Source organism: Heloderma suspectum, chromosome 7 (genome assembly GCF_057233095.1).
Source record: "Heloderma suspectum isolate Gila_16-S chromosome 7, 16-S_ref, whole genome shotgun sequence".
Lineage (NCBI taxonomy): Eukaryota > Metazoa > Chordata > Lepidosauria > Squamata > Helodermatidae > Heloderma > Heloderma suspectum.
In genome coordinates this window covers 122,602,491-122,623,694 of record NC_139464.1, presented here as the reverse complement: position 1 = coordinate 122,623,694, position 21,204 = coordinate 122,602,491, and the positions used below count along the sequence as shown (strand labels likewise).

General features: G+C 44.9%; 1 protein-coding gene across 7 annotated transcripts in view; it reads right to left on the bottom strand.

The window, feature by feature from the left end:
* The window catches only part of ETV6 (ETS variant transcription factor 6), a 203,623-nt gene that overhangs the window by 161,828 nt on the left and 20,591 nt on the right, over positions 1-21,204 (bottom strand). The window contains exons 2-3 of one of the 7 annotated variants that reach the window (XM_084811326.1): positions 11,050-11,250; positions 10,531-10,628 (exon numbers count right to left, since the gene is read on the bottom strand). The exons of the other annotated variants lie outside the window; for them this stretch is intronic. The gene's annotated coding sequence lies outside the window, so the exon portion shown is untranslated. The remainder of the gene's footprint in view (positions 1-10,530; positions 10,629-11,049; positions 11,251-21,204) is intronic. 7 annotated transcript variants of the gene reach the window in all.

The following is a 21,204-nucleotide window of genomic DNA, read 5'->3' as shown; positions in this document are numbered from 1 at the left end:
ACTAATATCCTGACATTTAATTATGGGTGTGTGGCCAATTTCTTTTCTTTGATGATTGTCTTGTAAGTGCTTCACAATAACTACTGTGAAATGCAAGGATGGACAATTTCAGTCAGGATAGTTCAGCTTTCCGGTTCAAGTCAGTTGCTCAAAACACAAGATATTCAATCTCTCATCTTTAGTTTAAAGTTCAGCACTCCATGTACTCACTTTGGATGGAGTGAAGTGGAGAGGTTCTTCCTCTAAAATTAAGGAAGCTCAGGATATATATTTTTTTTAATCAGAGACCAGATCTACACATTTATTATTTATATTTATTATTTATTAAATGTATTAATCGCCCATCTGGCTGGTCACCCAGCCACTCTGGGTGATGTACAACATACAATAAAACACTTTAAAGCAATAAAATTCTACAATAAAAACATTTACTAAAATACCCTAACCCACCCCAAATGCCTGCCTGAACAACCACAGTTTTTAATAAAGCTCATTAAAGAGGGGGCATGACGGAGTTCCTTAGGGAGGGAGTTCCACAGAGTGGGGGCCACCACAGAAAAGGCCCTCTCCCTCGTCCCCAGCAGTCTATCTGTCCTGGCTGATGGGACAGACAGAAAGCCATCCGAGGCTGATCTTGTTAAGCGACCTGTCTGGTGTTGCTGGAGGCGCTCCTTAAGATAGGATTTATACCGACTGCATGGCTGCCGCCTGAACAGCTACCCACATATTCCCTCTCCATAATGTGCACAGCAGCTGTGAACTGCTTCGGCTATTGGGTGATATAGAAATGTAATAAATAAATACAATTCCCCATCATTCCCCCACCAGAGTCAGCCAAAGACATAAGATAGAGACCTGTACAGACCACCTTGCATCTGCTCTATATCGCTGGCACAGAGCGTGGGGAATCTCATAGTGCTGCAATGCCAGAAGATAAGTCACCCTTGACATGGGGGGGGGGGATTAAATTCATAATTGTGTTTATTTTATTTGTACCATGCCTTTCTTCCAAAAAGTGGCACTCAAGGCATTCAGTAGCAGCACATACATAATGCAATGTATAGTTAGTGTTTCAAAAGTTAATTTAAACAATATTTCCTCCCATTCTCTTTATTACATATGGTAGAAGGAGTGAATGCGTGTCTTCCCTTCCCATCCGTCTGTCTCCCCTGTGAACAGATTGCACACTGATGCATGAACATAACATTTTAAATGTGTGTGTGTCCATAAAATCCAATATATGTAGGCCTAGATCACATGTTTGATTTCTGGATAATCAATTGTACTCTTCAGTCCTGTGATCATTGGATTTTATGCACATATACCCTATGGACATGTGTGGGTGACCAATGGCCACCATGACAAGACAGTCATGAAGGTGGGCAGGAATGGAAGGCATGTTCGCAGTTTCCCACCACGAATAGGAATATTTTCTGAAACAGGTCAGAAATGTCACCTAAAGCTCTTTCACACATTATACAGGAGCAAATCTGGGCTCACTATCGAGTAAAATCACTAGGGAGGAAGAACCACTGCAAACTCTCCATTGAGTTTCCAATGACTCAATGCACCTGTATAACACCTATGTTAGGCACACTTAACATATCTGAGATGAGCACACCAAAAATATGTCTGACAAGGTTCCGTGATGTTCCTCAACAAAGGAGTAGCCATACTCCAGCCCCAGCATTTATTTGATGGCACAGCCCGTCAGGCCCAGTCAGCCGTAACAATTAGGCTCATAATGAAACTGATCCTGGACTCTACTACTACTGACTGCAGAGACATGTGTTTGAATGCTCCCTCACAGGAAAAAAAACTCCCTCCTTGTACACAAAATTAGACATTATGAATAATCCAAGCCTCTTTTCTATGTGCAGTTTGAAAAATAATAATAAAGAGAAGAAGTCTTTATCACACAATTACCTGTCCTGCAGTCCGAAGCAGTAAGTCCAGGAACAGTTTTACCATATGATCTCTAGCTCTTCCCTGTGTCACAGGCATACCACTTATGAGAACTCACTGTCAGGGCTGTCATGTAGTGGGTTTCCCAAGCCCCAATCCACACAGTGGCCTGGTTCACACGTATCAGTTTAAAAACCAATGGGCTGACATGCATGAGTGGGAGAGAGCAGGCACACTGTTCGCCACACACTCATCCCTTCCACTTTTACTCAGCAACCCACAATTGGCTCCTTTGCAGGCTGCTGAGCGTGACGCCCAAACCTGGACTGCTGGGTTGTTTAGGGGCTAAACAACCCAGTGCTTAAGTCCATAGTTTGTTGTTCAGTTAATCAGAAATAATCTTTCTATCCTGCCAGACTTCTGGGAATTTTCAGGCCATGGGGGACAATTGTCTTATTTTAACGCTGCATGGGACCCAGCTTTGGAAATAAGTACACAAAAAATCCCCTTCATGGATCACTGCCTTGTTTTGGCGAAGGGGCTTGCATAACTCAGTGAAGCCATAAGCTATGCCGTGCAGGGCCACCCAAGACAGACAGGTCATGGCAGAGAGTTCTGACAAAATGTGGTCCACTGGAGAAGGAAATGGCAACCCACTCCAGTATTCTTGCCAAGAAAACCCCATGGAACATATCACAAGGCTAAAAAATATGACGCCGGAAGATGAGCCCCTCAGGTCAGAAGGTGTCCTGGGGAAGAGCGAGGGAATTTCCAAGTAGCGCCAGAAAGAGTGAAGCGGCTGGGCCAAAGGCGAAAGGACACTCAGCTATGGATGTGTCTGGTGGTGAAAAGAAAGTCCGATGCTGTAAAGAACAATATTGTTTAGGAACCTGGAATGTAAGATCAATGAATCAAGGTAAGCTGGAGGTGGTCAAACATGAGATGGCAAGATTGAACATCGGCACCTTCGGAATCAGTGAACTAAAATGGACAAGCATGGGTGAATTTAATTCAGGTGACCATCATATCTACTACTGTGGGCAAGAATCCCTTAGAAGAAATGGAGTAGCACTCATAGGCAACAAAAGGGTGGGAAAAGCAGTACTGGGGTACAATCTCAAAAATGATAGAATTATCTCAGTACCAAGGCAAACCATTCAACTTCACAGTAATTCAAGTCTATGCCCCAACCACTGAGGCCGAAGAAGCTGAGGTTGATCGGTTCTATGAAGACCTACAACACCTTCTAGAACTAACACCAAAAAAAGATGTCCTCTTCATCATAGGGGATTGGAATGCTAAAGTAGGAAGTCAAGAAATCATCAGGATAATAGGCAAGCATGGCCCTGGTGTACAAAATGAAGCAGGACAAAGGCTAATAGAGTTTTGCCAAGAGAACACGCTGATCATAGCAAACACTCTTTTCCAACAGCACAGGAGGTGACTCTACACATGGACATCACCAGATGGTCAATATCGAAATCAGATTGATTATGTCCTTTGCAGCCAAAGATGGAGAAGCTCTATACAGTCTGTAAAAACAAGACCTGGAGCTGACTGTGGCTCAGGTCATGAGCTTCTTGTTGCAAAATTTCGGCTTAAATTGAAGAACGTAGGGAAAACCACTAAACCCTGATGAACATACAGTGGAGGTGAGGAATAGATTTCAGGGATTAGACCTGATAGACAGCGTGCCTGAGGAACTATGGACGGAGGTCCGTAACATTGTTCAGGAAGCAGCAACTCAATCCATCCCAAAGAAAAAGAAATGCAAGAAAGCAAAGTGGCTGTCTGATGAATCTTTACAAGTAGCTGAGGAAAGAAGGGAAGCAAAAAGCAAGGGAGAAAGGAGAAGATATATCCAACTGAATGCAGAGTTCCAGAGAATAACAAGGAGAGACAAGAAGGCCTTCTTAAATGAACAATGCAAAGAAATCGAGGAAAACAACAGAATGGGAAAGACGAGATCTTTTCAAGAAAATCAGAGAAAATCTCAAGGGAACGTTTTGTGCAAAGATGGGCATGATAAAGGACAAAGAAGGCAGGGACCTAACAGAAGCAGAGGAGAAAAGGTGGCAAGAATACACAGAAGAACTATACAGGAAAGATCTGAATGTCCCTGATAGCCATGATAGTGCGGTCACTGAACTTGAGCCGGACATCCTCGAGAGTGAAGTCAAGTGGGCCTTAGGAAGCATTATTAACAACAAAACTAGAGGAGATGACAGTATTCCAGCTGAGCTGTTTAACATCCTAAAAGATGATGCTGTTAAAGTGCTGCACTCAATATGCCAACAAATTTGGAACACTCAACAGTGGCCACAAGACTGGAAAAGGTCAGTGTACATTCCAGTTCCAAAGAAGGGCAACGCCAAAGAGTGTTCAAACTACCGCACAATTGCTCTCATTTCACATGCCAGCAAGGTGAAGCTCAAAATCCTACAAGCTAGGCTTCAGCAGTATGCGAACCGAGAACTACCGGAAGTACAAGCTGGGTTTCGAAGAGGCAGAGGAACTAGAGATCAAATCGCCAACATTCGCTGCATCATGGAGAAAGCAAGAGAATTCCAGAAAAACGTCTATTTCTGCTTCATTGACTACGCTAAAGCCTTTGATGGTGTGGATCACAACAAACTGTGGCAAATTCTGAAAGAGATGGGGATACCAGACCACCTTACCTGTCTCCTGAGAAACCTGTACGAGGGTCAAGAAGCAACAGTAAGAACCAGACATGGAACAACCGATTGGTTCAAAATTGGGAAAGGAGTTCGACAAGGCTGCATATTGTCGCCCTGCTTATTTAACTTATATGCAGAGTACATCATGAGAAACGCCGGGTTGGATGAATCACAGGTCGGAATTAAGATTGCCGGGAGAATTATCAACAACCTCAGATATGCAGATGATACCACCCTAATGGCAGAAAGCGAAGAGGATCTCAAGAGCCTCTTGTTGAGGGTGAAAGAGGAGAGTGCAAAAGGTGGTTTGAAACTCAACATTAAAAAAACTAAGATCATGGCATCTGGCCCCATCACTTCCTGGCATATAGAAGGGGAAGAAATGGAAGCAGTGACAGATATTATTTTCTTGGGCTCCAAGATCACCGCAGAAAGTGACTGTAGCCATGAAATTAAAAGACGCTTGGTCCTTGGGAGGAAAGCTATGGCAAACCTAGACAGCAGAGTGAGAAGCAGAGACATCACCTTGCCGACAAAGGTCCGCATAATCAAAGCTATGGTTTTCCCAGTAGTAACGTATGGCTGTGAGAGTTGGACTATAAGGAAGGCTGAGCGCCGAAGAATCGATGCTTTCAAACTGTGGTGCTGGAGAAGATTCTTACGAGTCCCCTGGACTGCAAGGAAGTGAAATCAGTCAATCCTAAAGGAAATCAACCTTGACTGCTCATTGGAAGGACAGATACTGAAGCTGAAGCTCAAATATTTTGGCTACCTAATGCGAAGAGAAAACTCTCTGGAAAAGACCCTGATGCTGGGAAAGATCGAAGGCAAAAGGAGAAGGGGACGGCAGTGGATGAGATGGCTAGATAGCATCACTGATGCAATGAATATGGACTTGAGCACACTCCGGGAGACAGCGCAGGACAGGAAGGCCTGGCGTGCTATGGTCCATGGGTTCACGAAGAGTCGGACACAATTGAACGACTGAACACGAACAACACAAAAAAATCCTAGTTCTAAAAAGCTTTTACTGGCCCAGCCCGCCCACACAAAGCTGTATCAGTAATCTGTGGCCTAAAGAGTCACCTTTTGTAATGGCTTTTCTGCCTGGTTCCATGCCATTTGCCACAGGCAACTAAACAAGAGTAAGATTACAAGCCTGATGTAGGCATGAATCAGTTAATATTATAATGTTGTTTTATGAATTCAAGGTCTTGTTAATTGGTGACTATCTATTTTATTGCTTTTTAGTTTTGTTTGTCACATTGGAGGCCTCTCTTAGGCTGACAGGCAGAATATGAGTGGAACAAATCATCACTGACCAAATCCATACCATAAACTGCAAGTAAACAAAATTTAACCTGAGACACCTTTCCACAGTTTCTGCCCTTTTCTCCTAGCAGCAATATCAGCTATGCATGTCAACATCTGACCCTGTTTACCTCTCCACTATCTGGAGTCACGGACACGTGTAAAAAAAAATCTCACCAAAATCTCTCTAGGCATAATTAGGAGTTGCTGGTTCCAAAATGTTAGACTGTGATTAAAAAGAAAACCACATAACCTTCAGCCTGACAACACAGGGCCTTATTAATAGTGAGGCTTCTCCAACTCTGATTGAAAGAGTGTTTTTGTGCCTGCAACAATTCAGTGGCAAGAAAAAGGCTCACATTTTCTGTCACCAGTAGCCCATGCAGCAATTACTGCCAACTTTATTAGGGAACCATCAGCGTGCTATGGTCCATGGGGTCACGAAGAGTCGGACAAGACTGAACGACTGAACAACAACATGTATAGTATAGCAAGCTATTTACCATGTCAGCGTAGATAAGGGTTGCAAAGTACACTCCTCTGAACTGAATTGCTATATGTTCTGTATTCAGATTTTGCTCAAGTTAAGGACTCTGTTGTTACAACCACACTGGCAGATAGGATCATTGGGGGTGGGGGAGATACTGAGAGATTACTGTGAGCCTGAGATAATACACGGCATTGGGCCTGTTTGTTATTGAGTTTTTTCAGCTTCCCACTTAATGATGGAAACATCAGCTGTTGGATGCAGCTCCTATTTCTGTCCCCACCCCCCAACCATGCTACACAAGCAAAATTCAGCGCATCTCTTAGATAGCTGGCAAAAGTGTAGGAGGCGGAGTGGAGAAACAGTGGTTGTGATACTGTCAATGATGTTGCACTTTAGTCTTAACTAGGGACATGCAAAACCTGTTCCCTTTATTTCTGTGGTATTCTTATTCCCCAAACAACTCCTGCAGATGTGTGGTTTCTTCATTATTTTCTCTCCCCCTGCCCCACCCTCTCGTACACACTCACACACGGCAGTTGCACAAACTAATATGCATTATACGGGTTGGCTGTCGCATGCGTGTTGACTAGTTGGGCTAGCTATGGATGGGAATGTACATCAAGATGTTTATTCGACGTACAGGGCAGTGCTGACATACTTACACTTGAAAGCACTCTTTGATACACATTCCGCCTCTTCCACCCGCTCCCACTTTTCTTTGCCCCATTTGCTGAAGGGTCCACACTTCCAGCCACCAATTCTTCCACCCTGACAGAACTGAACATATGGAAGGTTTAAAATAATTTTCCACACTTGGTGGGACATGCAGCAGATTGCCACAGCATCCTTAGCCTAGAACAAAAACACTTCTTAGAAATCCTTTCTAACCCTAGGAGTGTTCACATGAACCCTCTCTCATGTATTCAGTGAATGTGTGAATTGCAGAGAACTGAGGGCAAACGACCTCTCACTAGTCATTAGACCCCAATGCCACCCCCTCCCCCCAAGGGGTTCTGGCATGCAGAGGGGACTTGAGGGAGCAGTGGGCTCAGTCCCTCATTTCATGCTGGGCTTTTATGGAAGACAGAAGAAGTGCACATCATATGCTTGTTCCACCTTCTCCAAAAATATAGCACACAGTGAAGGGCTGACTCCATCCCTCCTCCATCTGCTCCTCATATGCAATAGGATGGACAGGTTGCTGGAGACCACAAATAACGATTGGCTACTAAGCCAAGCCAAAATTTATGGAACCATGTGCAACTTTGGCCCTGTGCCACAAGTTAGCCACTCATAGCCTACAGTTAGAATGCAATCTTACAATGCACACTTAGAAGAAGTCCCATGAGTCCAATGGGATATATTTCCAGGTGTATAGGATTGGATCAGATATGCTTTTTGCTGAGAGTAGCTCATCATGAGAAACACAGATACACATGCACACACATGAGCTGCTTCCACAAAAGCCATTCTGTCTGCAAAGGAGTCTATCCTTTGGAGTGGGAATATTTTAGGAGTAATAGCAGAACACTGGGCAAGCCAAGAACTGCACACAATGGTGCCTTACCATGTTGCAAAGAATTCTGGGATGAATCTAACCGTTGTGACTCACCACCCTCTGCCAAAGCAACCCAGGGATACACCTCTTGATCATACATCTGACGCAGCTTGTTGGGGGTGACAAAATGTCATAGGCTAGCCCTCCTTTCTCTTTTTCTTTAACCTAAGATGTAGTAACCCTACTTCAAACCATGGTTCAGCTCTTTTATTAAGCCTTAAAGTTTAAGGGAAACCATGGGTACCTTTGAAACATTACAGGTTCCATGGACTGCCGGCATGCAGCCCCCGGCCATTTCTCACCTCCAAGGAAATGCAGCTCAGGGCAGGGGGGAGGTTCCCTACCCCTACTTTAAGGAAAACCATGGATGCCCTTTAAACATTACAGGGGCACCTTGGGAGGTACTTTCCCATGCTTTCATCCTACAGTGCTCTTGTAATGTTTAAAGCAGGGAAGGGGAACCACTTTTGGTCCAGGGCTGGATTACCACCACCACCCCTGGATCAAACCACTGGCCCAGATGACTTCAAGGAGCGGGGTGTCACCCCAAGCCCCTCCCTGCCTATGACAACTTCTGGCCTACTCTGCCCACTTTTTAAAAAAATGATTATTTTTTCTCCGTGCCTCTCTGTATGGAGAATGGAACTCAGTGGTTCTTGCAAGCCCTGGCCAAGTTGGGCTGCTCCTTCTTGCATGCATCCCTGATTGGGATATGAGCAGGGTGGATACCGGTGCAGGGGAATCCCCATTTATTTCTGATGTCTGAGACTGGAAATAGCCTCAGGATTCCCCTTTGCACCGTGGCTTTGGGAAGGAGATGGCTTGTGGAGGACAGGGGGCCAGTGGAGGATGCTCAACCCTCCTCGGGCTGGATTGGGCCCCAGCACGGGCTGCGTTAAGCCTGCAGCTGGAGGTTGCTTTCCCCTGGTATAAAGGCACTCATCTTGAATGCCTCCAGTGTGGGAGAACCCACCACCTCCCTAGGCAATTGGTTCCATTCTCCATTTTGAGAAAGGAGATCATTCAAAATAATGGCTTCCTTCTGAGTAATGAAGGCCAAACCACCAAGTGGAAATTTCTGATAAGATTATGAGTACCTTGACAAAATACTGTCTCAAAATCACTTAGGTGATTTAATAGCACAAATCAGGAACAGCGATAGGCAAGGGCAAGGATGGCAAGATCTTGAACACCAAGCATATTCAAAACCATCGTAAATCTGAGGTCCATGGTTAACTTACATATTTGTCACATAGCTATCCTACCTTTTTGTCCAAGGACTTCAGGGCATCATACAGTCCAACAGCTCTCCTTTCCCATGCTATTTATTACCGCCACCTGGCAGTCAGAAGTCTATTAACCATCACCATGGGGGTTTCATTTGTCTATCATGATGCAATACGACAATGGAGCCAATTACCTGGGGAGGTGGTGGGCTCTCCCACACTGGAGGCCTTCAAGACGAGGCTGGACCGCCATCTGTCAGGGATGCTCTGACTTGGACTGCTACACTGAGCAGGGGGTTGGACTCGATGGCCTTGTAGGCCCCTTCCAACCCTACTATTCTATGATTCTATGATTAACAATTTTTAAAATCTCTCTCTCGCTCAAACTACCGCACAATTGCGCTTATTTCACATGCCAGCAAGGTGATGCTCAAAATCCTACAAGCTAGGCTTCAGCAGTATGCAAACCGAGAACTACCGGAAGTACAAGCTGGGTTTCGAAGAGGCAGAGGAACTAGAGATCAAATCGCCAACATTCGCCGGATCATGGAGAAAGCAAGAGAATTCCAGAAAAACGTCTATTTCTGCTTCATCGACTACGCTAAAGCCTTTGATTGTGTGGATCACAACAAACTGTGGCAAATTCTGAAAGAGATGGGAGTACCAGACCACCTTACCTGTCTCCTGAGAATCCTGTACGAGGGTCAAGTGGTTTTGCGGCCACGACTTAACAACAATCTCTCTCTCTCATATATATATATATATATATATATATATATAGGATTATAACCATTTTGTAACTAATTAACTATAAGAAACAATGCAGTTTTAGAAACGGACATCTTTGTGCAGAAAAACTGTTGGGAAGTTTCCACCCAATCTCACAGACAAGGCTGCCCACTGTATCTGTCTCTGCATGTTTTACTGTGTTGGCTTTGCCTCTTTCCAATCAGTCTCTACCAAGGGAGACTAATTCTGCTTCCTTTCTTCAAATGTGATTCCTTTGTTCAAATTGCAGTGGCTGGAGAAAGGCAGCAAGATCACCTACCATCAAAAAAGGATGCTGCCCACTGAATCTCTACTTAAGTCACCGTTCTGGGCTTGCTAATCCAGCATGGTAACACACACAAATCAGTCAATGATGCTGAAGCACTAGCAAAGATGGGTGATTCTCCCACACTCTAAAAAGAAACCTTTTCAAGGGTAAGAATGAACGGTGACTTCAGTTTTAATTCAGAAAAGAAAATGTGCTACAGCTATCAGAAGACTGGAAAATATTGCAATAAAACAGATAATATCTATTATTCCAAAACATGCTTTCATTGTCTCTATTTTAGTAGATAACTGAAACTCCAGAATGACCTCCAGATTAGGCAAATAGGGCAAGTATCCTCCCTTGGCCTAGAGAGGCTTCATGCTTGGATGGTCTGTCATCAGTAGCGGTCCAGAGCAGCATACATCTGCAGGCATAAAAAGGTGGAGATTGGTATGCAGAGTCCTCAGAAAAAAGCCAAAGTTTCAGAATATGTGCAGCTGCCATTAATTGTTTCAAATTTTTTTAAAGCAAATACAACAATACCAAAACCTCAACTTGCGGGCCACGGACAAAGACAAAACACAACCTAAAAGGTATTTGAAAAATGTGTGAGGTAACGATGGATGCTTGTTTTGTATTACCAGCACAGTCAGTTTCCCACTGCAAGAATACAATTCCAGAAGTCGACGTCTGCAAGTCTTACACACTCACATTCCACGTAAACCTCTCTATTGCAATTGTCCTGCTAGCAGAAGCTTCAAGACAGTCATCAAGAGCAGTTCCATGCTGTGTGTACTAGTCTATCCATGCTCTTACAAAAGTGGTTAGCATTTACACTTACTGACCTATGTCACCAGTCATCCAACTGTGTGCCAGGCAGAGGTCCAGAAACTCACTCACGATGGTGAGTCTCCCTGGGGCCAGCCACTGTCCTCCTCCTTCCCAGCTCACACTATGCTTTGGAGAAACGCCAAGGGCCTCTGAAGTTGATGGGTGAGTTCAATGGCGCCCACGCATTTGGGCTGGTTACCAAGACTGCCCAACATCTGTGAATGTGGTGCAAAGGCACATGAGAGTTCAGAGAACAAGCTGCCAGTGGGCCATGAGAAATGAATAAATTAAGTGCTCTTGCGAGACCAGACGAAACATCAACAGAAATAGCAGCCCACTTGGCCTCCGATCTTTTTAAAGTTTTTAGTTTACAGTAACTATCCCTTTTTTAAAATCAGCCTAGTTTACAAAGAAATCTGAATGTAATACAGTTTGATGACTTGCTAGTAGGTCAGTCCAGTAAGAATTTCACAGTAATGAATAGAGGTATAGTACAGGACTTACTGTGTTATTTACGGTGATTAATATTAATAAATATTCTCTGTTGTGTTTAATTTATTTGTTTTTATGTTATGTTTTAAATTAAGGTTTCGGTTTTAATCTGTATTTTATTGCTCTCAGCCACTTTGACTATTTCTTGGTGGAAAGGCGGAATACAAATTGAATGAATAAATAAAAACATTCCCCCACCGTTTCTCTTACAAGGAAAAATAGCCTTTAATTTCAGTGCATTTAGATGTTAATGATTCACTTTTAAGAGATTACAAGTGTAGGCTTTAGCATGCTTGTATTAAATTCAGCTATCTTTTTTAAAGAGAGACTACTACTACACAGAAATGAAATCTAAATAAAGTTCAAAAGTCTGATTTAAAAACAACAACATTCTTTTAATATAACCTGACCCAAAGAAGAAGAACAAGACAACTTCCATCTTGCAAGGGTTTTGGTTTGCAGAAATCTCCAATTATCCCATAGGCTGGATAATTAGAACAATGGCCCATCACAGGTTTCAAGTTCAACAAGAGGAGGGAAGGAAGTGAATAATCTGGCCACAGGGAGCAGAGCTTGTCTCCTCCTTATTGTGCTTCAGTTTCCATTCCACTCCTCGCCTTTTTCTCCCTGGGGCAGCTACCATAAAAACCTGCCAAACAAAGGCAAACTCATAGGGCTGAGCTTTCAAATTTCATCTAACACCCACATTCTTATTTTGAAAAACCATTCAAGTAATCTCTTGCCACAGCATCAAGCACAGCCAATTTACAACTTACATGACTACAGAATACCAACTGGATAAAGAAAGCTTACCACTGCTATAATAATGCCAATATCAAAGATCATGGCAGACTTCTTGCTGAAAGATAGATTAACTTTCCTTACAAATAAGGAGATACCCTCTCCCCCACCCCATCGGGAAAAAAAAAATCTTTACTTGCTCTTTGTAGAAGCATTTTTAGACTTACACTTTAGCTATTCTCTTTTCTCTTAACAGTAAAGGACATAACATTCTCCTTACAAAGCAAAACAAAATTAAGAACAGAGGTTTTCCCAGTTATGCACAATTGGGTATATAACCACCAAACATTGTCAGTCTACCTGAAAAAAGGATCTCATAGACCTGGATTAAGGTACAGAAAGGGGCAGTGAAAATGATCAGGGGATCAGAGCATCTCTCTACAAAAAAACGAATAAAATGTTTGGGAAACTTAATTTTAAAAGGTTACTAAACTGGGGAAGGGGGGGATCATAGGGATTTATAAAGCTATGCACAGCGTGAACAGAAACCTTTATGTGTCTCCCCCCTTGCCTTGCCATAATAGTAGAATTCAAGGTCATCCAATAAATGTGACTGTCAAAAGGTTCAGGACTGACAAAAGAAAGTACTTCTCCATATAATCTATGGGAACCACATCAGCAAGATGTGGTGGGTGCATGCACTGGCTTAAAAAAAGAAAAAGGATGAAGCAATGGAAGATAGCAGGCCAACACTGTGTAGGCTTACGTTCATCAACGCACACTAAGATCAGTTGACTGAGGGAGCAATCCTATGTCCCCTAGACAGCATGTTCTTGCTGCTCTGTTGTCAACCTTTCTATATCAGTGCAATCATCAGACCTAGTGCCTATCACATTCAGTGGTGGCGTGCCCAGGCAAAGTTCTGCAGCACAAGGAGGAAAATCCTTTATTTGCTCATCCCGGTGAACAAGCCGGACTCGGAAACTTTAAACGGGGTCAGGGAGATTCTCCTGACCTATCCCAGCCTATAGTTGTTAAGGGGCTTTCTTGACCGGTCAGCCGCCGTTCCCTCCTTTGGCTAGAGCTGGGTGTTGTTGCACAAGCTCAAACTCATGTGCAATCCCTCCAATCCCGGGGTCATGACCTCCAGCACCAGCGCTCGAGTCCCAACTGCAATTCACAGTATAAAAAGAACTGAGTTTGCACAGGCTGAGGATTATAGCCGTTATTTCAGAACCATGAACATACACTGCTCCTGCTGTTTAAAGGGAACTGGTCAAGGTGACCATCTCCCTGACACCTTCCTACAAAGTCTGTGCACGCCATCTTTTTCCCAGATTGAAAGGTCCAAATCTGAGCTCCTCTACCTCTAAACAGTAGCTTCAGTGATCAAAGAAGCCATATGTGCTAAACTTCCCTCTGCACTGATCTTGAGGAAATTTTTCAAAACACACACAGAGGAAGCCAACACCTACCTACCCACCACAAACCCTCATGCCAAAAGTCTTGCATGAGGCAACTGGCAATTCAGAGGAGTGCACAGCAGCTTCTATTGATACGTTAAGGCCCGTCTGCAGCGTTTTTCCAAGGGTGTGATTTTACTTCTTGGTGGCTCAACCAAAAGCCTAACAGCCTAAAACACAGTGCAGGGGTTGTAAAGCTGAGTGCCAGATTATCCCCCACCCCCACCTCAGACGCTTCCCAGCGGCACCTCAGTGAAAAGTAATAGTGGGCAAGGTCTTCCCTGAAAGAAAGCTTGCCTGCCATTGTCAATCTGAATCTGCAGTTCTAGCTATAGGGAAGTCTTATGTGTTTGGGGGGCAGGAAGAGGGGTGGGGTTGATTCTGTCATCATATGAAGTGGTAACCATAGTTTCAGACCATGATTTAAACTTCCAACAAGCAAACCATAGTTCAGAGCTGCTTATTTGCTTTCATTCTGTCTTCTCAAAGATCAAATTGCATTTGTTGTTGTTTATTCGTTCAGTCGCTTCCGACTCTTCGTGACTTCATGGACCAGCCCACACCAAAGCTTCCTGTCGGCCGTCGCCACCCCCAGCTCCCCCAAGGTCGAGTCTGTCACCTCCAGAATATCATCCATCCAGCTTGCCCTTGGTTGGCCCCTCTTCCTTTGGCCTTCCACTTTCCCTAGCATCAGCATCTTCTCCAGGGTATCCTGTCTTCTCATTATGTGGCCAAAGTACTTCAGTTTGGCCTTTAATATCCCTCCCTCAAGTGAGCAGTCTGGCTTTATTTCCTGGAGTATGGACTGGTTTGATCTTCTTGCAGTCCAAGGCACTCTCAGAATTTTCCTCCAGCACCACAGTTCAAAAGCATCTATCTTCCTTCACTCAGGCTTCCTCGCAGCCATAGGTTACTACGGGGAATACCACTGCTTTAACTATGCGGACCTTTGTTGTCAGTGTGATGTCTCTGCTCTTCACTATTTTATCGAGATTTGTCATTGCTGTCCTCCCAAGAAGTAAACGTCTTCTGATTTCCTGGCTGCAGTCAGCGTCTGCAGTAATCTTTGCGCCTGGAAATACAAAGTCTGTCACTGCCTCCACGTTTTCTCCCTCTATTTGCCAGTTCTCAATCAAGCTGGTTGCCATAATCTTGGTTTTTTTGAGGTTTAACTGCAACCCAGCTTTTGCACTTTCTTCTTTCACCTTTGTCATGAGGTTCCTCAGCTCCTCCTCGCTTTCAGACATCAAAGTGGTATCATCTGCATATCAGAGATTGTTAATGTTTCTTCCAGTGATTTTAACTCCAGCCTTGGCTTCATCAAGCCCAGAACGTCGCATGATGTGTTCTGCGTACAGGTTGAATACAGGTGAGAGTATACAACCCTGCCGTACTCCTTTCCCAATCTTAAACCAGTCCGTTGATCCGTGGTCTGTTCTTAACGTTGCTACTTGGTCGTTATACAGATTCCTCAGGAGGCAGACAAGATGACTTGGTATCCCCATACCACCAAGAACTTGCCACAATGTGTTATGATCCACACAGTCAAAGGCTTTAGAATAGTCAATAAAACAGAAATAGATGTTTTTCGGAAACTCCCTGGCTTTCTCCATTATCCAGCGGATATTGGCAATTTGGTCTCTAATCAAATTGCATGGTATGTTTCATATGTAGCATGGAGTTTTGTGAAGTTTTTTTTTTTTAAGCGTGGGGACCCACGCCCAATCCCAATGTCCCCCACACTGGCTCCCCTTGCACAGTAGTTAACAAGAGTAAAAAACAAACAAACCTCCCTCTGGAGGGATTTTCAGGGGTGGCAAAAGTAGGGAGTGAAGGAGCAAACCTCCCCTCCATGCACACCGAAGTCCTATTCTGGATTGAGCCTCCTGCAGTTACTTTTAAATAAAGAAAAACCCTCTCTCCATAGTGCAGCAGCCTTTGGAGGTGGAGCACCGGCTATAAATCTTGTTTATCAAATGCAGGCATCACATGAAACCATTGTTAGGCTTCCTTAATCAACATTGGTCATGATGTGTCTATTGAGCCTTAGTTTGAGCAACACAGCAGTGAAGTCAAACAGACCAGCAACCACAGCCCTGTTAGAAGTTAATATTCATGCATAGCCTGACACAGGAGGAGGGAGTGGAGATATGCTGAGTAGCCCCGTCCCTGACACTGCGCAGGTCAACTAACCTGTCCCAGCATCTACACATACGGTGCAAATACCTGCAGAGAGGCAGCCTTTGCCTGTACACCTGTATGCACAAAGACTTCCACATAATTTGAAACCCTGCATGATCAGGATGCCAGGTTATGCGAAATCTTTCACATGTACAACTGTATGCATGAAGGCTCTGGCCCTGCAGATGTATATTTGCAGATGCTGGGGGGCAGGGCTAGGTGGTGCATCCCCACCTTTGCATTAAGACTGTGTCTGAATTACAACTTCTGAACAGGACTCAGCAGTCTGCATAAACTGTAGGTTGGTAGTTTTCAGAACAACCCACATACACCTGACAGACTATCTGGCTTGCTGTGGCTTGTTCTCACCCTCCCTCCCACTCAGTCCTCCAGCTGGCTCTGGCACATATCCCAGGTGCCTTTGCGGCCTTGTCTCCTCGTCCCAGCCCACTGCCCGCTCCAATCGCTACCCTTTTTCATTCGAAGTACAGCAGATAACATACAAGGAAACTGACATGGCAAGCCTGCAGATAGGCAAATTTGCACATGGACTGGGGGAAAAATAATACTTGAGAAGAACCCATTTGTGCAACTGAGAAGCACTGAAAAGGAGGGTGGAATGGGAGAGCAGAAGGTGTGTGTTTGGGGGGGGCGGTATCTCCCACTTGGGAATGAAATCCTCTCACTATTAAGTATTGAACTGATACTTCTCCATGTCCTCCTCCCATTCAATGCTTCCCTGAATCGCCAGCAACTAGTGCTGTGCTGAAAATTTCTCCCATATTTTTTCGACCATTTTCATTCAATTTGATAGAAAAGAAACTGCTTTCAAAAAGAAATTCAGAGGAGGAGAAATGTCTGAGAAATTCTCATGGGTTAGTTTTGAGATTCTTGGGCTTTCCTTACTTTTGAGGTGGCTGAGGAGTGTCCTGTCTGTCATTATGCATTATGAGTGTCTTGTCTGTCATTATGCATTAATCTCTGTGTAGCCTGTAGCCTATAGCTTCCTCAGCTTCCCGCACTTCAGTTAAAGCCATCATGAGGCAATTCCTCCCATGGGGCTTTTTCAGTTCAGAAAGTGCAGGTGGTCTGGGAGGCTGCAGAGCAATGGAAAGATGTGTAACTGAGAGAGAAAACACACACAGCACCCTTGACCACCTCACAGTGATTAGGGAAGCTCAAAAATACTACAAAATAAATCCAACATGTTGCCTCAAAGGAGTGGAAGCCTCAACACAGTCGATGCTGTTGCTGCTTACAGAAGGAGTGCGATAAGCCAAAATCCCTTAGGAAAAAAGAAAGAACCTATGCTACAACCCCTGCCAATATTGAGCCCTATCTGTGAGAAACTGTTGGGGAATTTCTCCTCCCCTAGGAGAAATTCAGTGCAATTGTCCCCACAGTTTCTCTGCCCACAAATACACTGGAGGATTTGGAGAGGCCATCCGTGCACAGCTCTACCAGCAACAGCAGAAAGGGGAGATATTGGCTCCCTGCGCCTTTTCATGGTTCCTTCTCGGAGCAGTCATTGCTGCATTTTCTGCGCTTCGGGGTGGGGTTAGGAGGCCATATCTCCCCTTTCTGGACTTGCTGGAGATTCAGGGAAGTGTTGAATTGGAGGAAGACACTGACAAGTTTCAGTTCAACACTTAATAGCAAGAGGATTTCATTGCCACGTTACTGTCCCCTCCACCTTTTGTTGCACCTACTTTGTTGCGCACTTCAGCACTCCCCTTTGACAACTGAAACATACAAGGAAATTGACAAGCTAGGCTACCAATATGGGACAGGAAAATCTGCGCTCTTGCACACTTGCAAAAGAACAGGAAAATATATTAAAAAATGGACCCATTTGCATACTCCCCAAACCCCCAAAGTAAAAAAAAGTAGCAAACAAGTGATGGTCCCTCCAAAGTGCTGTTTGGGCCTCAGTGGAGGGGCAGTCACTGCCGAGGGAGGCTGCAGGCGGCACTGACAAGATCACGAAGAGCGGCACAGGCTTTTTTGCTGCTCTTGCCAAGCGCCTCTGTAGCTGTTCCCAGCAACCCACAAAAAATCGCTCTCCTGGGTTCGGACAGCACAACAATTCACCATGGGTATGAACAACCCCACAACAAGCTATGAGTTCTAAGGGTGGCTTGTTTGAGAAAAAAATAAGCCGCCCTCTGGAAAATGCACCTGGTCCAGACAACATGACAACCCACCATGGCTGGCTGCCCGTGGTGGGTTGTCATCTCGTGCAAACCCAGTCACAGTAGCCAACCGGCTTCCTGAGGGAAGCCCACAAGCAGGACATGAGTGCAATAACACCCACCCACTCATATTTCCCAGCAGCTGGCTCCCAATTCTTTAACAATAGCAGCAACAAAATGACTCCCATCACCCTACATTTCATTTCTGGAATGAGGAAAGTTTAGGATAAGTGGGACTGGAGTTGGGTGGAAGGACTGAGAGCTACGTTTAAAAACAAATACCTGGGCTCAGAATTCTTCCATTCTAAGTGGAAGAATTCCATCCTTTTGCACCAGGCAAAGGTAGATCCCGCAACCCTCAAGCCTGCCCACCCCTACCTGAAAACATGTCCCAGAACCCTGCAATGACAGGACCTCTGTAGCAGGTAGAAAGGAAGGTTTAAAGCCACTGGTACATCAGATGCACATTTCCCTTTTTATGGGTTATTTTGGGGAGGGCATATCAAGAATCCAGATTCCAGCTGAACATCAGGAAGAACTTCCTGACTGCTAGAGCAATATGGCAATGGAACCAATTGCCTAGGGAGGTGGTGGGCTCTCCCACACTGGGGGCATTCAAGATGAAGCTGGACAGCCACTTGCCAGGGATGCTTTGACTTGGACTCCTGCATTGAGCCGGGAATTGGACTCGATGGTCTTATAGGCCCCTTCCAACCCTACTATTCTATGATTCTATGAATCAATAACATACAAGCCAATGGCTGCCTTTGGGCAACATTTGATGAAAATTCAGGAGGACAAAAACAGAAAGTGAAGACAAACTATAACCAGAAGCAATAAAACCAGACTGAAGAACATGTGAACAGATCTGTAGTCAAATATTTATTTTGGACGTTATTACTCTACTGTTATTACTACCAATCAGGAAGTATATGAAAAAGCTCTCCCAAAGTAAACACACAGACCTCTTTTTCCTACACAGGATTAAACGTAAGCCAGTAATTCTTGAACTTCGTTGCACTGCAGATCACTGTTCTGTTTGTGTGGGTGGGGGTGCCCACATTATGGCAGGAGTGCAGAACCCTTTTTTGATGGGGACTGGATTGCCTCCCACCAGCCTGTCCATGGGCTGGATGATGTCACTGGGCGTGGCCACACTCACTGACGTCACCAGCACGCCATGCCCTTTTTGTATTTTTCTGCGCCCACAGTGTCACGGAGAAAGGGACTCTGCCAGCACTGGGAGGAGCAGGGTCTCTGGGTTCGTGCACCGTGTACTGCCCTTTGTGCACCACTCACTGTCCCATGTGCCACACAAAAGGGCTCGGCCAGGACTAGGAAGACCGGCAGTTCCTCCCACTGTTGCCCAAGTCCCCTTTGCCCACATCCCCGCTGTTATCTCTGATCAGAGGTAACTGGGGATTCCTCCGGGGAGCAGGGCTTAGAGGACAAGCCCTGCCCCCTGGAGGAAAGCAAGGAGGCTCCACGGGCCAGATGCCAGAGGTTCCCCAGCCCTGCATTAAGGTTACTAGTTGGAAAACCACTTGAAATGCTTCTGGATTAAAACTGAACTCCTTCTGTGCTTCAGTGAAGCTGCACGGAATGTGCAGAGAACAGGGAAAATATGGTGTTCTGTGTAGGGCTGCCTTAGAAAAGTGTCTGAAAACCACAGTTGGTGTGGAATACAGCTACCACAGTGCTAACGGTGGCTGCGTACTGGGAGCATGCAACTCCTCTACTGAAACAACTACACTGGCTTTCGATTTGTTTCTGGACTGAATTCAGGGTGTTGGTGAGGAGCTTTAAAGCTCTTTTTAGCTTGAGACCAGGGTATCTGAAGGTATCGTCTCCTGTACAAACCTGCCTGACCACCAAGATCTTCAGATGAGGCTCTCTTGTGCATCCCAACATCCCCAGAAAGGTACCTGCATGGGAGCAAGGAGAGGGCCTCTCGGTGGCCATGAAACTCTCTCGCGGGAGGAGGTGAGGATACACATATTGTACAATCCACACCACTGTATGAAATAAGTCTTGAGCGGAGAGAAGTACGGCAAAAGCACTATCCTTTAGCGAACTACTTGCTCTTGAGGCCCCATTCTGTGAGGAATGGAACTAGTCCCAAGATGTTCTGCCAATTTATTTTAGATTCTGGATGGTTAAGCAGCCCCAATGCTCAGAACCAAACAAAACTGGAAACTGCCTATTTACAGCCCAGCATTAAATCACGTGATTCGGCTTCAAAGTATCTTTCCGGCAGGCTCCAACATCAGCATCGCTGATGCAATGGTATTGGCCTCTCTCTAGGCCTCTTAATAAATAGTAGATTCATATGCCATCTCTGTTTAGCTCCATTAATGGAAGCCAGTAATAGTTGCTATGACAAATCGTGAGTTCCTAGTTGATTTAAATTGCTGTGTTGCCACATTAAATTTATTTAAACACTCGGTGTTTGGCCAAGGCTAGGTGTAGACATTTGGGGCTTCATGTATCCTAGCTGGCAGTTCACCTTCTAGCCCTGTTCAGGCAAGCACCTAAACACAGGAGGGCTTTAAGTGGGTAGGTGGACACCCATGCCACTCAGGACGACTCTGCATGCATCTGAAGGAGTGGGCTATAGTCCAGGAAGGTTTATGCCACAATAAATGCATCTTCAAGGTTCCACAAGAATCTTTGTTGTTTTTACAGAGAGAGAAAGGGCCATGTAGGAAAACATCTGCTGTAGACACTGGTTTCCCGTCCCTACACGTTTTTCCCATGCTTACCAGACAAATGAAAAAAACGGGGATATAAGAATGAGAACTAGGGCCATTCTATGGGGGTGGCTGGATGATCGTCTAGGGAGAAAAAGACATTGTGGTTTCTCACCCCACCCCCGCCCCCATTTGCATAATCCCCCACAATGCAGTGCAGATTACTGTGTTCTCTGAACCTGGCGCACAGCAAAGCAGGGGTGGCTTCGTGCCCACCCTACAACCCCTAGTGCAAGTTGTGGGTTGTAGGGTGGATACGAAGCGAACCCTGCTGTGCTGCGTGCAAGACAATTACAGGCCACTTTTATGCACATTTACTCAGAAGCAAGTCCTACATTGTTCAATTGGGT